Source organism: Chiloscyllium plagiosum, unplaced genomic scaffold (genome assembly GCF_037043375.1).
Source record: "Chiloscyllium plagiosum isolate Xiang-an unplaced genomic scaffold, Cpla_swu_hap1 HiC_scaffold_9, whole genome shotgun sequence".
NCBI classification, from domain to species: Eukaryota; Metazoa; Chordata; class Chondrichthyes; order Orectolobiformes; family Hemiscylliidae; genus Chiloscyllium; species Chiloscyllium plagiosum.
This window is the reverse complement of record NW_028270147.1, coordinates 65,131,135-65,154,007: the sequence shown is the minus strand read 5'-3', so window position 1 is coordinate 65,154,007 and position 22,873 is coordinate 65,131,135. Positions and strand designations below refer to the sequence as shown.

General features: G+C 38.4%; 1 long non-coding RNA gene across 1 annotated transcript in view; it reads right to left on the bottom strand.

Annotated features, from left to right (window-relative positions):
* Nucleotides 1–404: 404 nt before the first annotated feature.
* The window catches only part of LOC148149157 (uncharacterized), a 120,865-nt gene continuing 98,396 nt past the window's right edge, over nucleotides 405–22,873 (bottom strand). Inside the window, exon 3 of the long non-coding RNA XR_015758049.1 lies at nucleotides 405–1,336. This is a non-coding gene — a long non-coding RNA (uncharacterized LOC148149157). The remainder of the gene's footprint in view (nucleotides 1,337–22,873) is intronic.

Genomic DNA, 22,873 nt, shown 5'->3' with positions numbered 1-22,873 from the left:
TCCATCTATCACTACCTTTATTCGCCTAGCTGGACTTGTTCTCAATATGAACAATTTCTCTTTTAACTCATCTCTCTGGTCCTATAGAGTCATACCAGACTCAAAATGTTAACTATTTCTCTCCACAGATGCGACCAGACCTGCTGAGTTTCTCCAGAAATCTATGTTTGCTTGAGATTAAGCTTTCTCAGCTTCAAATAACCTCTTCAGTGTTTGAACAAAATACTCTGATCTGGAGGTTTCAACCAAAACCCTTACATTGAGGTAACCTACCTGCAGGAGAAATTGTATCCTTAGAATCTAGCTCCAAAGAGGACTTCTGCAACTGAAACCAAAAGCTTTCTAAGTTATGGGCTTCCCCCCACCCCACCAAAAATAAACAAGTCCAGATTTAACTGAAAGCAAGCTAATGCTCTTCAAATGTTTATTCTGTCTGCTGGTGAAACTCAAAGCAAACAAATTCTCACCATCTCAGTGCTTTTTAAAAAAGCTCCACAAATACTGGCAAGTTAATAGTTAAATGTGCTCATTCACAGACCAAGTGCCACATGCAATTCATTCAAAATCAAAACTAAAACAAATAATCAATATATAGAAATAACATAACTTTCATCATATCTCTCCCAAAGAAGAATTAAAATGTATCTTCAAGAGGCATTTTCAATATCAAAAAAAGTTATCTTAACACTGTCATATTCACATCTGTAACTTAGAATGAGTGATGTAATAGCCATATTTTGCATGAGTCCACAGGCACCACAGCACTGTCTTTTATATGTGCATTTGATAAAGCATCTGCTGTGACACTTTCTTTACAAAGCACATAAAAAATGTTTCAAATTATATATTCTATAAACACTTTTTTTTTCCACATTGCTGCTGTATTTCAAAATGATGAAGAGCCAACACAGCACTCAATGTTTCCTTCTCAACTGTTGAATACTTTTGTTGACTTACAGTCAGCTTGTTTGAAATGAAACTGACTGACCATTCAATACCCATCTCATCATATTGCAATAGCTTTCAAATTTTCAAAACACTCCAGCATCCATTAAAATTTTCTGTCGTGCTTTAAATTTATTGAAGGTGCAATAACAGTGCTGACACCCGGAACAAACTTGTGATAAAATCCACTCATGCCAACATAACACAAAATTTCACATCTTGTTCCAGGCACAGGAAAATCCAAAATAGCTCTTATTTTCATTTCTCCAGGTGCTACTTGGCCTTATCCCACAGTGTGGTCCAAATAAGTCACTTCTGTTTTCACAAATTCGCTCTTAGCCAGAATGATACCCAAATTGACTTTTGTAGCTGATCAAATAGTTGTCAAACTCTGTAAAACATTTCCACAGGTTTGGTTAAAATCAATCAAATCAATGTCAACAAGACAATTACATAATCCTTCAATGACATTATTGATTAATCATTGGAACGTTGCTGGTCTATTTTTCATTTCAAAAGGGCATGACTTTGCAATGATCATGCCCATCCAGTGTTATAAAAGCCAATGCTTATTTGGCTCTATCATTCATTTGAATTTGTCAAAATCCTTTTAATAAGTTGATTTTTGTGACAAATTGTGCATGTCCAATTCATTCAATGTAGTCCTACAATCTTGGAATATGATACAAGTCTAATTTTATTACCACATTGACTTTGCAATAATCAGCACAGATCTTTGTGACCATCCCATTTGGCCCCATCATGACAAGTGAACTCCAGCTACCAGACTCAATTCAATAACATCATTGTCTTTCATGAACATAACCTACATCTCTAATTTAAGCTGAGCTCTTTGGATTGATTCTTAAGGGTGGTGTTTATTGGCAGTGCATCCGACACATTAACATCATGAACAGCCAAACCCACTGTTTCCTGGCCTATTCCCACAAACTGACGTCTGATTTTGTAATATTCTCACAAGTCAATTCAACAGTTTTCTGGGAGATAAAACATTATGCTATCTAACCTTTTAAGCACTTCCCTATTATCTAAATGATTGCTAGATGGTCAACTTTTGAATTTTCAACTTATGATTCATTCCCAATTGTTCTGATATTTCTAGTCACTCTTTCACTACTAGAAGTATACTTTTTCACTGAATATAGTCTCTGTCATAATATCTTTTTGACAAGTTAACGTGATACACTCACTGAGCCTTTGGTCTGAAATACTCATATAATTCATTTCATTCAACATCTGTGCACATCTATAACTGTAAACACTAAGAAGGAATTCACTTCTCCTCATCATTAGAACATTCTTGACAATAAGCTCTAATCATGGTCTTTAACTTTTGATGCCATCTTTCTAATGCATCTTGAGAATGTAGGTGTCAGGGAGAAGATTTAAATCATTTAATTCCCAAGCTGGTGATCATTTATTTGAATAACTGTGACATAAACTTTGAACCTCATCCAAAGAAGTACCATCAGGTCATTTCAAATAATTGAAAACCAACTTTTTGATTGGTGCCTTTGCTGTATTTATTCCTAAAGACATTGCTTCAGGAAATCTCAAAGAACACATCCATTAAAATTTTAAAAAATCCTGGCTCCCATTCTCAGTTTTAGGTAGTGATTCTACTCAGTCTATGAAGATACTGATAAATAGTTCTTCAAAAGCTGGTGTCAGAATTAAAGATGAGGGTTTAAGGGAGCACTGGACTTTCTCCACTACTTGGCAAGAATGATAAAATTCAACCATACTTACGTAATCTTGGCCAAGAAACATGTTTAAACTTGTGTTTTCCTAATACCAAAGTGACCTGCCACTGGAAGTTTGTGAAATACTCATAAAATCTACTCAGATTGAAATATCACATGATGGTCCTCTGCCTATTTCTCATTAGGTGTTATTTGAAAAAGTTTCCATTTTCTCATGAGTACTTTGTTCTTCAAATAACAACACTCTGGTATTGTTTCTGATTAAATTTCCAAGTAGATTGCTTGGTAGAGCTTCCAATTTTTTAATGTATTTGTTACATTTTCAATAAGCAGATGGTATAAGCATATCAGCCTCATTCTCTTTACCTTCTTCCCTTTTAGTTAATTTATCAAAAGTGTTATCTGATAACTGAATTTTCAAGTCATCTTCCTGTTTTTAGGCTTCCTTTCTTCCTGTCTAATTCTATAGGCACAAGATCTAGTCACATCACTATTAAAAATCACACAACACCAGGTTATAGTCCAACAGGTTTAATTGGAAGCACTAGCTTTCAGAGCGTCGCTCCTTCATCAAGTGGTTCATAGTCACATCACAGACAGGAAATAATCCAGGATGTTCTGGCTGCAAGATTTTAGTTTATTTTAGCTCTAGTGCTGTCCTATTGTCCCTGGTAAAGCTAATCTTCTTGATCCTGCCAAGTTATTTCCTAAACCAAAATAAATGTCTCCTATAGAAATTTGTTTCAGTACTACAACTTATTCATTTACCAAGTCACTCCTTAATCCAATTCTGTATAAGTGAGGCTGATCTGTAATATTTATCTGTAACCCCAAATCATATTTTCTAGTTAAATCAACTCTTCTGAAAGACAAACAGCATCATCAACCTGAATCAGTGAATAACTTATCTCTCACTATGTTTATTGACTTATCTCCTTGATTTGAAGCAAAAGCAAGTATCTCCCTCTTTGAGATAAAATACTCAGACTCTCCAGTGGTCTGATTATCTTCATCAATATTAAAAGAAAGGTCTTTGTGTCTATCCTGAGCTATCTTCCTCTTTGTGCATTCTGAGGAGACATGTCCTCCCATCTGCACGCTCCCCCACCCATACAACTGTTGCAGTTTTAGTACCTATGTCCTTTTCTGATGCCCCTTTTCTGGAAGATTCCCCACACATTTTCATGATTGCAATTGGTCTCCCATTAACTTCCAGCAATAGTTTTGGTATATCCAGTTATATTACAATGGAAGCAAACTATCTTTTTTTTCCCATAACTTCTAGTTCTAAAATTTTTCCTTTATTAATTTGACATCCATCAGTCAGTTCTCGAAAAGTAATACCTCTTACATCCACCATTTTTATTCATCCAATTGCCCTGTAGATTTCCATATATCCTTTTCCCTACCTGTAATTGTCTGTGCAAGAAATAATGTGTGCTCCACATCAGCTCCTTCCCGCTCTTTAACAGTTGCCATTTCTCTCTAAGTCAGTCTTCAGGTTTGCAGGAATACTCTTAGTGAAAGTTGCCATGATTATCATTTACATCACATTCTTAAAATCTCTCTCTAGCTTGAGTAATCTACAGCACTGACCCGAAAGCATTCTTCCTCCTTTCGACATTCTGTTAATGTTTGCTTTGGTTTCTTTCTGACAGTCTTGCATTTTAATTGAAAAGCTTCACTTTCCATCTGTCTATTTTTCTTTTCCTCAATTTTCATGACCCTCCCTTTCCATTTCAAGTTTTCTTAACACTATCTCTTTCCATTGTTCTCCGTTTTTCACTCTCCTCTAACTCAAGGTTTTTCACTTTTAATTGTGGCTTAGCTAACTCCAGTTGCAACACCCAAATTTAGGTTTGAAATCACTTGAAGCACCTCATTCTACTTTTAAGCCTACTTTCAATTTATCTGATAATACTCTCATTTTAGTATTTGTCAAAGATTTCAATTAATCCACTGTTACTATATCTTTCTCTTTCAGAAAACTCTCAGCAATGTTCAAAACCATCTTCAAATTCTTTGTAATGAACTTCACCAGAACACAGCTATTTTCGTCAAGAGACGCCACATACCCATTATTTTAACGAGCATGCACAGATCCCTCCTAAATCAAATCCCACAAAAACCTACACTTAATATGATCCCAGATGGTGTTATTATGGGACAGGTCAGATCCCAAACTGAAATCTGACTTGATAGATCATATTTCATTTTGTTTTGTTCAGTTAGTTAATATGTTTCAGTGACTGACTGCCATATTCACAAGACTGAAGTTTTTTTTTAACAACCGAACAAAAGATGTCTTACATAAATTAAGAAATATAAAATATAAACCTGGAAGACAAGATCTAAAACATACAATAAGATAACTTTTCAACCTTTTTCCACATGCTATTTCGAGAAATTACAATTCTATATTGCCTTAAGTCTCTCTTAACTGAACCTTACAGATTTTCTTTGCCATGGACTATGGAGGCAAATATTATAAGTCCTTTCCAAGTTTGCCACCATGAATTGCTAACAAACTGGAGATCCTACTTTCAATAACCTGCAGATTTCCAACCAAATGCTTCTGGAATTGTCCCTGAACTCCTCCTAGAACAGAAACTCAATAATAGTGTCACGGGAATTGAAATTTTAAAAACTTGCACTTAACCCTACCTATAGTAAACCCAACAATATAGATAGTTTTTATTAAGATCACAATGGTCTGCAGTCACCTGCTGTCTGACAAATACCAGGTTTAGTCACTGCTCCAGAAGGATTCTCTGATGTTACTTTTTAAAGAAGAAACCCTGTACTTAAAAAATGAATACTCATCTATGTTAAAATAAAAATTCCAAAATGATACTGCATGTAAGTTATACACATTGAATCACGTCTCTCCTCCAAAACAATTGGAAATGTATCCTTAAGGAGGATAGATTGAATGGCAGCGCAAATTCAATGAGGTGAATAACTCCACTTTCCTGCCTTTTCGTCATAACTCAATTCTCTTACTGATTAAAGATCTGTTTACTTCAGGTGTGATCATACTAAATTACCCAGTGGTAAAGAATACCACAGATTCACAATCCTCAGGGAAGAAATTCCTCCTCATCTGTGTCTTAAATGTATCTCCCGTTACTGTGAGATTACTGTCTCTGGTCCAAAACTCTCCCACAAGGGAAAATAACATCTCCATATCCACCTTGTAAAATCCTGTAAGAACTCCTTCATGCTTTAACAAGATTCTCTCATTTTTCCAAGCTCAAATGAGTACAAGTCCAACCTGCTCAAATCTTTCCCCATAAGAAAATCTATCCATAGCTTGATCAACCTAGTGAACCTTCTCTGGACTGCTTCCAATGCCAATGTATTTTTTTTTGAAAAGGGGGCCAAAACTGTTTACAATATTCCAACTAGCTAGTGCCTTGTGCCTTGTATAGTTTTAGCAAGACCTCCTTATTTTTATATTAATTCCCTTTGAAAGAAAGCCAACATTCACCTTCCCTACTGCCTCTGAACATGTATGCTGGCTTTTTGTGATTTATGCACAACAACCCCTAAGTCTCACTGTGTTGCTGAGTTTTGTGGGATTTCTCCATTGAAATAATATTCAACCTCTCTATTCTTTCTGCCAAAGTTCCTAACCTCATTTTCCCACATTATAATCTATTGGACAAGTCTTTGCCCATTCACATAATCTGTCTATATCCCTCTGCAGACTATTCTGTCATCCTAACCACTTGCCTTCCCACCTATTGTTATGTCCTCTATAAACTTGACTAGTACATTTACTTTTTCAGCACATCTACTTGTTTTCCTTTACTTATCTTGCTTGTTACCACCTCAAAAGAATTCTAATAATTTTGCCAGTCATGGTTTCCCCTTCATTAAGCTGACTGATTCTGCTTAATCATATTATGCATTTCTAAATTTATTTCCATTACACCCTTTAATATGGACTGTTAACAATTTTCCCAACAACAGCCTATAGTTATTGTTTATTTGTTTTCCTCCCTTTTGAATAAGGATATTACATTGACAACATTCCAATCCCCTGGGATGTTTTTTTTAAATCAAAAAGATTCTTGAAAGATTCCTACCAGTGCATCCAATATTTCTGTGGCTACTTCCTTTAATATTCTAGAATGCAACCATCAAGTCCAGAGAACTTATTGGCATTTAGCCCCATTAGTTTCCTGAGAACCTTTTCCTCTATTGATAATTATTGTATTCATTTCCTCCCCTCCTTTTGTTCCTTACTTAGTATCTTTGGAATGTTATTTGTGTCCTCTGTTATGACTGATATGAAGTATTTATTCATATTCTCTGCCATTTCATACCTTCCTCATATTATTACCCTAACCTCATTCGCTAAAGGACCTATGCTCACTTTGGCTTTTCTCTTTGTAAACTGAAAGAAGATCTTTGTATCCTTTCTTCAACATTACTTGCTTGTTTAATTTGAAGCATAATGAAATAGCTTCCCTTTTGACATAAAATATTCAAACTCCAATGGTTTGATTGTCTTCATCAATAATCAAGGAAGAATTTTCTTGACAGCCCTGAGTTCTCTCTCCCTTTAGAGCAAATTTGAAGGAAGCATGTCCTGTTTGTACTACAGTAACCATTTCCACCAATTTTCTTTCTTGGTGCCATCGTTTGAGGATTCTTTAGATATTGTCATGAAGTTCATACCACAATCAATCTCCTATTTAAACTTTTGGCAATGTCCAGTCATATCACAATGGAAATAAGGAGAGAAACTAAATGTGCTTCCACACTCAACCCAGGCGTCAACTGAACTGAATTGTTTTTTTGATCAATCCTTAATTCTTCTGAATTTAAAACAAAATGAGGAACTTAAACAGTTGCTCTCCTCATCAGACTCCAACAATATTGCACTTTCCCATGAACACCAGAGTTTTACAGTCATCTGCTTTCTAACAAATGCTCAAGAATGATGCTCCAGCAGATCATCTCCGAGGTCTTTCCTGGTCACTATTCGATTGCCCATCATTTCTGGGCAGATTCCAATTTGCAGCATGTGATCAGTGATAACCACATTTTTGTCCAGCAATGATAAAATTCAAACATCAAGATTCAATATTTAAAATAATTTATGATCGGTTTTCATTGGATCTTGTGAATATGACAGTATTCAAACTCTGAAAATGTTTGATATCTACATGAGAGTCAACATTTGTCTTTAGACTGTTAGTCAGTCAAGGCAAAGAATTTACAAACTGATGAAAATGTTGAAGTTTCCTGTCATACCTTCCCATTATGTTACCCACCTTTAATCAAATGTAGCAAACAGTTTTCAAACAAACAGTCAAAAAAATCAGCTTAAAATTAAGTTAGAACCTTAACAAGTAAGGACAGATCTACCTTAACCTTATATAAAACAAGATTTTTACCAACATGGACTCTTGACTAGAAACTTTATAGCCATAATGGAAAAATCAATGAAAGAAGCGTGTTTTATCAGTGCAATGGGGAGTTTGACTGAACAGGAAGCATTGGCCAGGGAGAAGCAATAATTACTCTGGCATGCACCCCAAATCCACAAGCAAGTAAATAAACCTGGAAGCAGATATCCAGCTGTGTCAACACCATACATGCCTCCGATGGGAGATGATGAGAGATGAAAATGCTTAGCAACAAGTAGAAAATCTCCCTTTTAAATGATGAGCATTCAAAATGGTACTGGGCAACAATGCTATTCAAGAAGCTATCATAGCATTGTTTGTAACCTACTGGGCCATGACAGAAATCAATGTGTATTTCCTGGTTATGATTAAGGTACTTTTGTTTCTCCTCTTTGACTTTCTTATTGACTTTGCTTGTTAAAATAATTAGTGGTAATCTCAATTAGCTTTCTGAGTGCACAATTTTACTGACCCCTTTGTGAGCTATCCCAATTCTGTACCCTGAGGGCCAGTTTCTCTCGTCTGCAGGCTATACTTCGAGTTCCGCAGTCCAGATCCTGCCCTACCCACTCAAAATGGGGCAAAGGTGGGATAGAAGATATTGTGCTCATACTTTAGGGGAACATTAATCCAAATTTTAATTAACCTTGTGTTATCGCCATGTAACAATGTAAAACAATTAACATAACCACATTACACCAATGGAAAGTATAACTTTACTAAAAAGCTGCAGTTCCCAAGGCAATATCATCTGCATCTTTGTAACTCTCCAGCCAAGAAAGTTAGAAAAACAGTTGAGTTCTAATTGTATTAATTGATGATAGCTTGAAAAGACTGAAGACACATTGCAAATAACCAAGACCATAATGAAAGAAATAATAAATTCAGAAATCAGTTGACTTCCCATTAAACCGGATATGATTTTGAATCAACCTGTTCAGAGGTGTTCTAACACATCTCTGGAACAGGTGGGATTTGAAACCAGGTCTCCTAGTTCAAAGATAGGGACATTGCCACTTCACAACAAACACTATCTACCTCAATTTCCAAATGTCCATTATGCATTAGGTTAACTGTGGATCAAAAGGAAACCTTGTTAACTTAGAGATCGATTGACTTGACAATCAAAGTCCTCAATGCTCTGCTTGTTTCTATTCTTTGCATATCATTCATTGAAGTCTGTAAGTTGTTTGAACAGTTTTGGAGGGAAAAACGAATTTCAAAGCAGGATTTTTCCTCATATTTGAGGTACATTTTGTTTGAACTCCTTCAGTTCAGTGCCAATCATTGAGTATGCATCAACAGTATTATTCCAAGCAGAAAAAGGACAGATAAAGCTTTTTGAAACTTATTTTCCAGCTACGTCAAATTGAAGTATAATTTTTGATGGTTCTACATAAGTTTTCCTTGACTGATACTTCATGAAGAGGTGCCATTGATTCCTTTAACATTCCCTGTGAAGAATGTGGAAGTATGTGGAGGGCCTCTCCCCCATAGTACTGCTGCCAGGACAGCAGGCACAAATCAGAAGTATGAAATATATTTACACAGAAAGAAACTACAAAATATATAGTAGGAATATGTTTCACTCAGAATGTAATGAACTTATTTACATTTCCATCTTTTGTATCTTCTCTCTTACAGGCATATACATAGGTTTCAAAGGGGAAATTTTAAACTCAAGACACTTTTCTTATTTTAAATGCTGTACCAACATTGAAAATCTGGAAGTAGGGCAGGTACTGTCCAAATGAATGTCACACTCCAACGGAATCAGTGTTGATTTGGAATTGATTTATTCACACAGTGTAACATTATAGTAACATCTAATGGTACTCCTGTGCAGTAAGTGTCTTTTCATATGTACTCATGTAACCCTTCAATCAATGCTCTCCACCTGTATGTACTTAATTTCAATTGCTACAACTTACATTGAAGGGCTCTTGTGGGACAGTGGCAATGTCCCTCTACCTCTAAATCGGGAGGCCCAGGTTCAAGTCCTATCTGTTCCAAATATGTGTCATAACATCCCTGAACAGGTTGATTACAAATATCTGCAAGGAACAGTGGGTACCTCCTCTGCTAATTGGTACTCAAGGTTCACATACTAAAATCCTTTGACATGCTAATGAATGGATGAGTAACTCTCCTGCCTAAAAATTGCACAGGCTACTTAAAATTCAAATTGAAGCAACAAGCAAGTCTTAAAATTTCAGATTGACAGGCAGACTATTGCAACATGCAACTCTGCCTAGTTATACCAAATGTTGAATGACCTATTATCCTGCAATTGTAGTGTCCAGGTCTGTGTCATGTTTCCAGGAGTTGCTAAGTTGATATCAACTAAACAAGTAAATGATGTTAAAGCCTTGTCAAATATAATTCCTTAACTACATTAGTTGGTAATCAGGTTGTTCCAAGCCAATCACTAATCATCTGAAAGGATCATAATTAAGACTTCAGCATTACGATTCCTCATGCTTGAGAATGGTGTTGATGGAGCACCATTCAATGTACTTTCGAAGACCCTCCAAACTGTACTTACACCGACATGGCCCATGGGTCAAAACGTGAGTTTCAAAAAGCCTAAATAGATTTCTGACTACTTTGCCAGTTTTCACCAAAGGAAAAAAGTGTGGAAAATTGCACTTTTATTGTGCAGCAAACAAGTATGTCAGTTTGTACGGTATGGAGGTTTCCAGCTGAAAAACATCCAATGTGCAGAAATTTTCCCTAATGCAGCAACCAAAAAAGTTAATTTACGTCCTTCCTTTGATCATTACAGGGAATTGTAATTCTGTTCATTCCATTGCTTGTTGAAAGGGAATGTTGGCTGAAGGTTTACAAGGACTTTGTTTATTAAGCAACAGGAATCTGAACGGTCAAGCTCATGCCAACTACAAGCAATGGAGAATTGAATCCTCCAAAATAAAGTATGCCAATTAAGAAAGCTTTCAACTTATTAGAAAGTAGTTATACATCTATTTTTAACTATCCAATGTCAGTTGGAAATAAAAATTGAAATGAACATAACATGCAAATAAAAGTCAGTTATTGCTGCTTTACAAATTGCAGAAAAAGAGCTGTATAAATATAAGTAGAGCTTTCCTCATTATTTGATGTAAACTTAAGTGCTTGAGTACAATAAATCAGTGAGTGTCAATTTCAGGATTGAGAGATAAACACTGTATGGTATGTAACTACACTGACCTGGTCAATGCAAGAATAACTTAACTTTTAATTTCAGTTATTAATAGTCATACTTTATCTGGTCACTTAAGTAATCCCTGGGTCAGTAGATATCTGTCAAAACCTGAAGTAGAAAATTTATGTATATTTAGATGGGTAGCTAATGTTTGGAACAGAACAGCAATTGAAAATTCCAAGCAGTTTCCATCCAGACACATTGCAATCACTGCAGTAAATTAAAATACTTAATGTATAGTTGTTTTCTTAATTCTGAAATTAATATATATAAATGAAACTAATTTGAAAATAATGAAGAAGAATAGAGGAAGAGATTTAAAGTATTCTGACAAAATATCATAAATAGCATACAATTTATCCAACTCACCAAATGCAGGGTAAATAATGCAACATCTCAGCCTCAAAGTACTGCAGCGCATCAATTTCTGGTGCCCTATTTTATGGATACTGAAGCCTCATTAGCTGGCACATGATCACCTGAACCTGAAGGCTTTATGGTATTACAACCTTACATTGTTCATTGTTCACCAAACATTGTTCACTGAACCATTGTTCACAGTGAGATTCTGAGTTTTTTGACCTGCCCTTCCATCATCAGGTATTTATAAATTTTAAAGAGTCTCAGGAACTTACCCAAGTGCCCTCAAACTCTCAGGAAGTCACCTTATAACTTTGGGGCTAAACTGAGGGGAAATGCCATTGAAAGTTACTTGGGATATCCATGTTGTCCATCAGTCTGTACCTTGGTGAGATGTATCAGACGAATTTTACTTCTGTACTTGAGAGAAGCCATCTGTACTGTAGGGTAAGCCCATGTGAGTTTCAGCTCACTGCATTCACTGCTAGAGCCCTCAAGTTAATCTTCTGGTCAGCAATTCTTAACTGCACTTTGCATTTACACTTGGTGCTCTGTTTACTGTTTTGAGATGGAACTCATTAATTGATTTCCTGCAATTCCCTATGCTGAAGCCTGTGACTGTAGTACTGGATTGCAAAATATGACACTGTATTCAATCACATCACTGGTGCAATAAAGAATAAAACAATCTAAAGAATTCAGGCAATTGGATAGTCATTAAAGCAAACCTTTACATAGAACATAGAACATTACAGCGCAGTACAATCCCTTCAGCCCTCGATGTTGCCTCGACCTGTGAAACCAATCTGAAGCCTATCTATCCTACACTATTACATTTTCATTCATATGTTTATTCAATGACCATTTAAATGCCCTTATTTGTCGAGTCTACCACTGTTGCAGGCAATGTGTTCCATGCCCCTACTACTCTTGAGTAAAGAAATTACCTCTGGCATCTGTCCTGTATCTAAAACCCATCAATTTAAAGTTATGTCCCTCCGTGCAGTCATCACCATCCGAGGAAAAAGGGTGGACAGTGAGAACCTATCTAACTCTCTGATATGTCTCAATCAAGTCATCTCTCAAACTTCTTCTCTCTAACGAAAACAGCCTCAAGTCCCTCAGCCTTTCCTCATAAGACCTTCCCTCCATACCAGGCAACATCTTAGTAAATCTCCTCTGCACCCTTTCCAAAGCTTACACATCCTTCCATAGCAAGATATCCTTATGTGTTATGCTGTGGCATTGCAGATTGCCCATATTTGAGGCTGTGACTAAATGTATTAATAGGAAAATCAAAAGAATGGAAAGCAAAGGCCAATACTAGCCATGAGCTTAAAATACTTCCAAACCCACCCTTCCATTCTTTCAACTACTCTATACTGAAAATCTTCATAGAAATTTCTCACAGCAGTCATGTAAGATAGTTTCTCCCTGCCCCACCTTTCTATCCTCAGTCTGCTTGAACTATTGTTACAACCAGCCCGGTTCTCTGAGCAGCTGGACAATGGATTAGTCATCATAAGAATATGATAAGATCGAATACATGTTTCCTCCCATCTAAGCAGCAACTAATTCATTTAAGTCAATGAACGTGGAGATACTTTACGTTCAAAGCAGGCTTGGTATTGACTAAATGCTGCTTGTCACATGTAATGGGCACAGGGAAGGCACGTTTCTATGGGAGCAAAACATAATGGTCTATAAAAAAACAAGTAAAGCTCACATTTAAAAACAAATGAAGTGTTGTCACATTATGATGCAGTTTTTCTTTTCTCAATAACCATCCCCAAATTTAAACTGAAATGTTATTCTTTGGAAGACTACATTGAAAATAAAGCAATAAAGAAGTGTTTATCAGGCCAGTTTTCTGCATCAACAAATTTCTTCCTCACATCCCAGGTTTTGTCCACAGATTGGACAGCATTGGCCCTTACTTCATGTATACTAGATCTCTGCATGATTGGTCCTGAGCTGTAAAATAAACTTTGAAGGACTATTTTTTTCAGATGCATGAATTTAACTGATGCTTTGACACTGCCATTTATTCACATAAAACCATTAGACAATAAAATAATGCAGCACCACTTTCCTAAGATATGGAGCCCACAACTGCTCACAATATTCCAAATGTGGTCTGACCGGAGTCTTATCCAGCCACAGCAGCACATCTCTGTTCTGTACTCTAGCCTTCTTGAAATGAATATTAATATTGTATTTGCCTTCCTAACTGCCAACTGAATCTGTTCATTATTTTTTTTTAATAATATATTTTTATTAAGAAAATATAGATTTTTAAATATTACAACAAATACAAAACAATGCAATTCAAAACAGTACAAAAGTAGTACAAAACTAAACCCAAATAATAAAAAAAATTCCCCAACCCACCCTCCTATGCAAATGTATAAACATATATAGAGAAGTATAAAATTTAAAAAAACCTAAACTAGCTATTTAACTAACTAAATAAATACCGAAAAACAAACAAATAAATAGTAATAACTCAGCCCAGCCAAACAAAACACTCATACATTCACAGTTCCTCCTCCCTGGATATTGGACTCATGAAACATAATCGTTACGGCTATATAAAAGCCCTTGTTAGTGTGGCAGATAAATCTGTGTCCAGGTATTTCAAAAAGGGTTGCCATGTCTTGTAAAAATTCTCAGTTTTGTGGTGTACCATATTAATGAGAAAATCCAGGGGAATATGCTCCATAACAATCTTCCGCCAACCCGACAGGCCTGGGGGGTTTTCGGACATCCAACCTAGCAAGATATTCTTCCTTGCACAGAATGTAAGAATATTGAAAAGTTTTGCCTTATGAGAGTCTGCAGGAAATACAATGGGTAGGCCCAAATGGAGCGAAATAGGGTCCTTCTCCACCCCTACACCTAAAATCTTCTCCATTGCACCCACCACAGCGCTCCAACATGTTTGAAGCCTGTCACAAAACCAAAGACAATGGGTAAGAGTACCCATACAGACCTTGCACTTGGGGCATGCTGAAGATACCCCTGGTTTAAATTTTGACAAACGGTCTGGGGCTAAGTGGATCCTGTGGAGAATCTTCAACTGTAAAGCATGGGTCCTATTGCAAATTGATAACTTCCTTGCATTCTCCCAAATATCCTCCCATGCCTCTGAAGAAACTTCAACACCCAGCTTTCTTTCCCACATCTTGCAGAGTCGATCAGACTCATCTGAGGTGGCACCCCCCAATTGGTAATATAGAGTACTGGCAGAGAGTGTACTCTGAGCCCTTAGTACCCCTCTTTCTATATCAGATTTGTAGGGATCAGTCAAACGTGTGGTCCTTTTTTGAATAAAATCCCTAACTTGAAAAAAGCGAAAGAGGTCTCTATTAGGTAACTCGTACTTCCGTATTAACTGATCGAAGGACATCATTACATCTCCGTCAAATAAATCACCCATGCAAGATATACCCCTAGCTGTCCAACGTTTAAATCCTGAATCTATCATACCTGGTTGAAAACTCGGCATACCCACTAAAGGTTAAACAAAGATGTTTTGCCAATATTACCTTCCCTCTGCCGAATTGCCCTCCATGCTTTAACAGTATTGATGACTATTGGGTTATGGCAATATTCCCTAACTGTCCTCACCTTGTCCAAAAACAACAAACTGGTAAGGGGGCACCTTGCCTGGGAGGCTTCGATATCTAGCCATATTGAAAGAGGGTCCCCACAAACCCAATCACTTACGTAGGTCAAAAGCGAGCTTAACTAGTAATTTTTAATGTCCGGAAGGTCTACTCCCCCCAATCTGTGAGGCAACTGCAGTTTGGCTAATTTAATGAGAGGCCGTTTACGGTGCCAGATAAAGGAGCTGAACCAACTGTTCAGTCTCCTGAGTGTTTATTTATTGAAAACCAGGGGGACCATCTGTATAGGGTATAGCAAACAAGGGAGAATATTCATCTTAATAAGCGCTATCCGACCCAACCATGAGACTGGAAGTGCCTCCCATCTTTGGAGATCTGGTTTAATTTTTTCAAATAATTGAGTAAAATTGGCTTTGAACAGCCAATCCAGAACTGGAGTAATGAATATGCCCAAATACACAAAACCCCCCTGTGACCACCTAAATGGGAATCTATAGTCACTCTCAAGAGCCAACTCTTTCATAAGACCACCCATAGGTATAGCCTCTGATTTAGCAAAATTAATCTTATGCCCCGAAAAAGCGCCAAACGCGTGAATGCATTGCATCAGGCAAGGCACTGAAACTGCTGGATTTGTGAAGAAAATTCGAACATCATCTGCATACAGCGAGATCTTATGTAATTTTGACCCCACTTCTGGAGCTGATATATTGAGATTCCCACGAATGGCCTCTGCCAACAATTCAATCACCAACATAAAAAATAATGGTGAAAGGGGACAGTCCTGCCGGCTGCCCCTAGAAATATTAAAATTGCTTGATCATACCCCGTTGGTAATGACCGCAGCGAGAGGTACACCGTAAAGAACTTTTACCCATCTTATGAAAACTTCGCCCAGACCAAACCGGTCTAGATTATAGAAAAGGTACGACCACTCAACTCGGTCAAATGCCTTCTCTGCATCTAAAGAAATCACCAATCCCTGTACTGACTGCAGTTGGCATGCTTGAATTACGTTAAGCAGCCTCCTAACGTTATTGGAGGATCTGCGACCCTTTATGAAGCCTGTCTGATCCTCTTTAATAATAGAGGGTAACACAGTCTCCAGCCTTAACGCAAGAGCCTTAGAGAGGATCTTAAAGTCCACATTTAAGAGCGAGATGGGCCTGTATGAAGCACAGTCTTCCAGATCCTTCCCTTTTTTAAGGATAAGTGAAATATTGGCCTCTCTCAGAGATGGTGGGAGACAAACATGACTGTATGAATCATTAACATATTCAGCATCGGGCCTGACAGTATACTTATAAATTCCTTATAGAATTCACTGGGAAGTCCATCAGGACTGGGCGCCATTCCACTCTGAAGCTGTCTCACAGCTTCCTGCACTTCTTGCTCTGATAATGGGGCATTGAGAAATGAGTGTTGTTTGGGAGTCACACCCGGGAGCTTCAGATCTCGAAAAAAGGATTCCATTTTGGCCTGCCCCTCCTCACAATTCTCAGACTGATAGTAACTTAGAGTAGAATCTCTGGAACGCCACATTAATCTTTTTAGAATTACATGTTAGGTTCCCAGACCCTTCCTTAATCGCTGTAATGGTTTGTGGGGCACTTCTCTTTCCGGCAAGGTATGCTAAGTATTTGCCTGGCTTGTCACCATGCTCGTATAACCTTTGCTTTGCAAAAGCCAGCTCCTTCTTTGCCGTCTGCGTGAGCACGGAATTTAGTGCAGACCGCAGTGCTGTAATCCTCTGTAGTTTGACCAACGAGGGTCTGTCAAAATAGGCCTTCTCAGCTGCCTTCAACCATGCTTCAAGGAGACATTGCTGCTCACCCTTCTGTCGCTTCCTACTTGTGGAATATGAAATAACTAACCGTCTGGCATAAGCTTTGGCAGTTTCCCAGAGAACAGATGAGCTATCAACTGAGTCTATGTTGATGTCTAGAAATGCCCAAAATTCCCTAGAGAAATACTCCACAAACTTGTTGTCCAGGAGAATAAAGGGGTCCATTCGCCAGTACCTTGAATCCATTGTAACATCCTTCATTTTAACCATGAGGTACACTGGAGCATGATCAGAGGTGGCAATATTACCAATCGTACAGGATGTCACCAGATTCAGGGTTACCGCAGGGGTCAGAAAAAAATCATTCCTCGTGTGACATCTGTGCAGATTGGAGAAAAACGTGAAATCCCTACCTGTAGGGAAGAGACACCTCCAGAAATCCACCAACCCTAATTCTCCACACAGACCCAATAACTGTTTAGTTTATGCAGAAGGTATTGAGGGCAACCTGTCTACTGTGGGGTCCATGATGCAGTTAAAATCTCCCCCTATAATGATGTGCTGAGACTTAAGACTTATCAGTTTAGAAAAAGCATCTACCAAGAATTTAAGAGGATGAGCTGGGGGACAATAAACATTTAAAATGCCATATTCTTCCCCATTTATCAAGGCTTTAAGAATTACAAACCTCCCGTATGTGTCTTTAACACATTCCAACTATTTAAATGAGAGATTTTTCCTAACCATTATATCCACTCCCCTACTTCTGGTATTAAATGATGAAAAATAAACTCGGTCAAAGCCATTCTGCTGTAATTTCAGATGCTCTTTGTCATTCAAATGTGTCTCCTGTAACAAAGCAATATCCACCTTCTCCTTTCTAAGACTCAAGAATACCTTCTTTCTCTCAATTGGTGAGTGACTTCCCTTGATATTCCAGGTACACCATTTAATCAAATCATTCGCCATAATCTTCTGCAATTACATTTAAATTCCAGAGAGGAGGAACCCGAACCACAAATTGCTGAGCCTTAGTGTTGCATGATCCACCAAATATAAAAACTACATAAACTAAAACCACTACATTTAACAAACATACAAAATTATTAAAAATAAAAAACAACAAAAACCAGAAAACAAACCAACATATAAAGCGCCAATAGCACTGAGTAGGGGAACTCACCCCCTGCCCGGAGGGGGCAACTACCCATCCCGAACTGCCCATAAATAGGCATCTAACCATCTCAACCACCTTCACTTCTCCCAGCTAGAGCCGCATCGCAAGCACAAGCTAAAAAGAATAAACACCCCATAGAATATCAATATGAATTAAAAAAAATTATTTTATATAAAAAAAGGGGGAATAAATACCCCACCCATCCTTTGGTATGTCCTAACTTAGAAATTTAAAATGTACATCTTAACCACTGCCAGACATAGTTTGAACCAAATTATTATCAATAGAGGTTAAAAAAAAGGGGAAAAACAAATCTCCAACTGGATTTCCTCCTTTTCTTTTACAGAATGATAAACGCATACCCAAGCAACGATATTTACACATACTACAATTGTTTAACTTAGATTAGTTTGTCCACAAAGTCTCTTGCCTTCTCCGATGTGTCAAAGAGATGCATGGATCCATCTAAGGTAATCCGAAGCACTGCTGGATATCTCAGGGAGTACTGAATCCCAAGCTCCTTCAATCTTCTCTTGACACCATCATACGATTTTCGTTTCTGGATCACCGCCGCTGAAAATTGCTGTAAAAACATGATCTTAGACCCCTCATAAATTAGGGCCTTTGGATCCTTCCCCTGGAGTCTGGAAGCCTCCATGACTCTCTCCTTATCCCGGTAATGATGGAACCGCACCAGGAAAGGACGAGGGCGTTGACCCAGACCCGACCTCTGTGCTGCGACCCGGTGAGCCCTCTCTATCTTCAATCCTCTCATGCCAGTCTCCAAATCAAGGAATTTCGGAAGCCAATCTTCAACAAATTCCGCAGGCCGCTCACCTTCCTTACCCTCAGGCAGACCAATGATCCGAATGTTTTTTCTCCTGCCTCTGGTTTCAAGATCATCCACTTGGTCACACAAATTATGAACCTGCGTCTTTAGGGCTTGGATCTCTTCCTTGAATGAACTGGCACCAGCTTCCACCACTGTGACCCTGTGCTCCACCTCATTCGTCCTCTTCTCCAGGTCTCCCAGCTGCTGCTCATGCTTCTGCAGCATCAGAGAGACTGGAGCCAGCTTCTCTTCAATCTGTTTCCCCAACATCTCGCGAGATTTCGAGAGCTGGTTCACCAGGTCCTGGAGAGTAATCTGCTCTGAGGCTGCTGCAGGCTGAGCTGCAGGCCCGGCCTCAGATGCTCCTCCTGCCTTTTTAGACATTTCTAGTCAGCTGAAAATACAGGTAAGTCAATTTTTAAATGTTTCTTGGGGCTCCACAATCTTTCCAACACCCCAAGAAATCCTGATGACCTGGATTGGGTGGGTTAAAGGACCGTCCTGCTCCTGCTGCGATGCGAAGCTCTGCGGTGTGATTATCTCAGATCACCACCATCTTAGATCCCCCTGTTTGTTAATCTTAAGAGAATCCTGAACTAGGATCCTCAGTTCATTTAAGATTTCTGAAGCCTTTGCCCATTTAGAAAATAGTCTATGCCTTTATTCTTCTGACTAAAATGCATTATATTCCCACATTATATTCCATTTTCCACTCTCTTAGTCTGTCTAAGTCCTTCTGTAGGTAAAAACAAGGACTGCAGATGCTGGACACCAGAGTCTCGATTAGAGTGGTGCTGGAAAAGCACAGCAGGTCAGGCAGCATCACAGGAGCAGGAAAATCGACGTTTTGGACAAAAGCGCTTCATCAGGAATAGAGGCCCTAAGTCCTTCTGTAGCCTGCACCTCCTCAACAGTACTTATACTTTCACACATCTTTATGTTATCCTTGTATATCCAGGGGAGTTATATAGTTAAGCAACAACCCTTTAAAGGTTGCTCTGACCCATATTCCATTGAATTCTTATCATGTGGTGTATTGGGCACCAGGAACACCATAAGAGTATGTCAATTGACATGCCAAAAGACCAGTGTTCCCATATCTCAACTGGATACAAAGTTGTTTTTTAAATACTGTATTTTACAAGGCTGAAATTGACTTACTTCAATGTTACATTGGTAAATATGTGGCTAAAATGAAATTAAAAGTTATAACAATAAACATTTGGACATGTAATTTAGGCACCAAAAGATATATTATTCAGTACAAGGCAATTGTACAAGGCAATACTATTTGTAGAAATTTCACACTGCTTTTGGAGATGTTATCTGTTTTTGTTGTCTCCCATAACACTGCAAATACTTTAAAAGGCCAATGCAAAATACATTTCACATGATGTTGGAAGGGAAATGCACATGATGTTGGAAGGGAAATGCAAATTATGTGCCAAATGGCCTTTTCTCAATTCCACATTTTCTTGTTGTTTTGGAGGTGTAGTTCTTAAAGGAAAGGGAAGGCACAGGTACCAGTTGTCCAAAATTCAAAGTTAATGCTGGAAATACACAGCACATGTATCAACATATGAATCAGAAAAATTCCAGTGTGAATTTGAGGCCTCAGAATTATTCTGAAATCTTAACGTGATTGACCTTCTGTCCATTCCTGATCATTCTGATTTGAAATTATTTTGTATGGAAAGTTGTTTTTCATGCCTTCATTTCATGATGAATTGGAAGAACTTAGCTGTTTTGCAGTGGTTGGAGTGTATCAAAAAAGCAAGAAAACAAGGTTCCATTTGACATTGACTTCTACAAGAAGTTGTCACTCTAATCAGTTGGATTTGACAGCTTTACATCATCGCAGCAATGACACTTCCAACACAAAACTCTCTAGATACAAAGACTGGTCCCAAGTGTTGTGAGATTTGTGCTTAGCAACAGCACACGCACTGGTCCAGTCTTATGGAATTTCTTGAGGTTGGTTCTAATTAGTAATGTACAGCAACCTTTCAGCTCATATGTTTTTAATTATAAAAATATATATTCATAGTCACCAAACCCAAGCATTTATTTCCCATCCTTACTTGCCCTTGTGGCAGTAAGCCATTTTCAAGAGTCATTGCATTTCATGTGTTGGAGGTACTCCAACATTGACACACATTGTAGGGAGCTCCAGAATTCGAAGCAAGTGATGATGAAACGGTGCAGGGAGTAAATGTTTGAGACATTGGAAGAACTATATGGATAATGTTGAGTTTCTTGATGGCACTGGGGACTCCCCCATTCAGCCAATGCAGCGAACTCCGTCGCACTCTTCACTTGTGCTTTATAAAAGTAAAGAGATTTAGTAAAATCAAGAGGTAAGTCAGTCATGACAGAATTCCAGTTTCTTACAGCCACAATGTTTATACAGCTGATCCAGTTAAGTTTCTGGTCAATGGTGAACCTCAGGTTATTGATGGTATTTGATGATGTTAATAAAACTGAATGGCAAGCAGTGGTGGCGAGATGTTCACTGACTGGAGGTGATCATTGAATGGCATTATCATGTCACAGGTGTTGCCTGCCATTTATCATTCCAAGGCTTAATTCATTGTATGCTTCAATTTGAATGTGAGCATCCGGGGGCAGGTCAGCCTTTATTGTCCAGCCCTAACTGCATTTAAGAAGGCAGTGGTTAGATTAGATTAGATTAGATTCCCCACAGTGTGGAAACAGGCCCTTTGGCCCAACAAGTCCACACCGACCCTTCGAAGAGAAACCTATCCAGACGCATTTCCCTCTGACTAATGCAGCTAACGCTACGGGCAATTTAGCATGGCCAATTCACCTGACCTGCACATCTTTAGACTGTGGGAGGAAACCGGAGGACCAGGAGAAAACCCACGCAGACACGGGGAGAATGTGCAAACTCCACACAGACAGTCACCCAAGGCTGGAATCGAACCTGGGACGCTGGTGCTGTGAGGTGTACTGCATCTTGAACTAATGCAGTCTACTTGGAAAAAGTATGTCCACAGAACAAATGGGAATGGAGTTGCAGAGATAATGAAGGAAAAATAATGAATGATAATATTTCAGGTCAGGATGGCATGTAACTTAGAGCGGAACTTGCAGATAATGGAACTACTCAACATCTCTACACCTACTGTTCTGGGGGGCAGCATAGTGGCTTAATGGTTAGTACTGTTGCTTCATAGTGCCAGGTATACCAGCCTGGGTGACTGTCTGTGTGGAATTTGCACATTCTCCCCGAGTCTGCGTGGGTCACCTTTGGGTGCTCCAGTTTCCTCCCACAGTCCAAAGATGCGCAGGTTAGGTGGATTGGCCATGCTAAATTGCCCCATAGAGTCTGCGATGTGTGGTTTAGCCACAGGAAAATACTGGGATTGAGTAAGGGGCAGCATTTAGGTAGAATTCTGTTCAAAGGGTCAGTGAAGACTTGAGGACTGAATGGTCCTTTTCCACATGTAGGGCTTCTATAAAGCTTTTTGGTGATATTGATTTGGGAGAGAAGATGGACAGATACCGCAGTGCATCTTGCAATGATCCATACTGTTGTCTGTGTTTTCCTATTGGTGGTGGAGAGAATGAATGTTGAAAGTGGTGGAGAATGTGCCAATCAAATGGGATAGGTTGTCCAAGATGGTGTCAAGTTGTTTGAGCATGGTTGGAGATGCAGGCAAGTGGAAAGGATTCCATCACATTCCTGATTTTTGTCTTGTAGATGGTGGACAGGCTTTGGGAGCCAAGCAGTGACTGCAGAATGCCTAAATTCTGGCTTGTTCCGGTAGCTAT